The following is a 1,744-nucleotide window of genomic DNA, read 5'->3' as shown; positions in this document are numbered from 1 at the left end:
ATAATACCTATCCTCCTGAAGCTGTTTCAAAAAATAGAAACAGAAGGAAAACTTCCAAACTCATTCTATGAGGCCAGCATTACCTTAATCCCCAAACCAGGCATAGACCCCATCAAAAAGGAGAATTTCAGACCGATATCCCTGATGAATATGGATTCCAAAATCCTCAATAAAATCCTAGCTAATAGGATCCAACAATACATTAAAAGGATCATCCACCACGACCAAGTGGGATTTATCCCCGGGATGCAAGGGTGGTTCAGCATTCGCAAATCAATCAATGTGATAGAACACATTAATAAGAGGAGGGAGAAGAACCATATGGTCCTCTCAATTGATGCAGAAAAAGCATTTGACAAAATACAACATCCTTTCCTGATTAAAACTCTTCAGAGTATAGGGATAGAGGGAACATTCCTCAAGTTCATAAAATCCATCTATGAAAAACCCACAGTGAATATCATCCTCAATGGGGAAAAGCTGAGAGCCTTTCCCTTAAGATCAGGAACACGACAAGGATGCCCACTCTTGCCACTATTGTTCACCATAGTACTAGAAGGCCTAGCAACAGCAATCAGACAACAAAAAGAAATAAAAGGTATTCAAATTGGTAAAGAAGAAGTCAAACTCTCTCTTTTCTCAGATGACATGATACTTTATGTGGAAAGCCCAAAAGACTGCACCCCCAAATTACTAGAACTCATACAGCAATTCAGTAATGTGGCAGGATACAAGATCAATGCACAGAAATCAGTTGCTTTCTTATACACTAACAATGCAACTGTACAAAGAGAAATTAGAGAAAAATTCCATTTACAATAGCACAAAAAACCATAAGATACCTCGGAATAAACCTACCAAAGAGGTAAGGATCTATACTCTAGGAACTACAGAACACTCATGAAAGAAATTGAAGAAGACATAAAAAGATGGAAAAATATTCCATGCTCATGGATCAGAAGAATAAACATGGTTAAAATGTCTATGCTACCCAGAGCAATCTATACCTTCAATGCCATCCCGATCAAAATTCCAATGACATTTTTCAAAGTGCTGGAACAAACAATCCTAAAATTTGTATGGAATCAGAAAAGACCCCGAATCGCCAAGGAGATGTTGAAAAAGAAAAACAAAGCTGGGGGCATCACATTGCCCGATTTCAAGCTATATTACAAAGCTGTGATCACCAAGACAGCATGGTACTGGCACAAAAACAGACATACAGACCAATGGAACAGAATAGAGAACGCAGATATGGACCCTCAACTCTATGGTCAAATAATCTTTGACAAAGCAAGAAAAAACAATGGAAAAAAGACAGTCTCTTCAATAAATGGTGCTGGGAAAATTGGACAGCCACATGCAGAAGAATGAAACTTGACCATTCTCTAACACCATACACAAAGATAAACTTAAAATGGATGAAAGACCTCAATGTGAGACAGGAATTCATCAAAATCCTAGAGGAGAACATAGGCAGTAACCTCTTTGACATCGGCCACAGTAACTTCTTCCAAGATACATCTCCAAAAGCTAGTGAAACAAAAGCAAAAATGAACTTTTGGGACTTCATCAAGATAAAAAGCTTCTGCACAGCAAAGGAAACAGTCAACAAAACAAAGAGACAACCCACAGAATGGGAGAAGATATTTGCAAATGACGCTACAGATAAAGGGCTGGTATCCAAGATCTATAAAGAACTTCTCAAACTCAACACCCAAAAAACAAATAATCAAGTCAAAAA

The sequence above is a fragment of the Phoca vitulina genome, unplaced genomic scaffold, assembly GCF_004348235.1.
Source record: "Phoca vitulina isolate PV1807 unplaced genomic scaffold, GSC_HSeal_1.0 scaffold23, whole genome shotgun sequence".
Classification (NCBI taxonomy): Eukaryota; Metazoa; Chordata; class Mammalia; order Carnivora; family Phocidae; genus Phoca; species Phoca vitulina.
The sequence above is the reverse complement of the archived record's forward strand: the minus strand, read 5'-3'. Positions refer to the sequence as shown.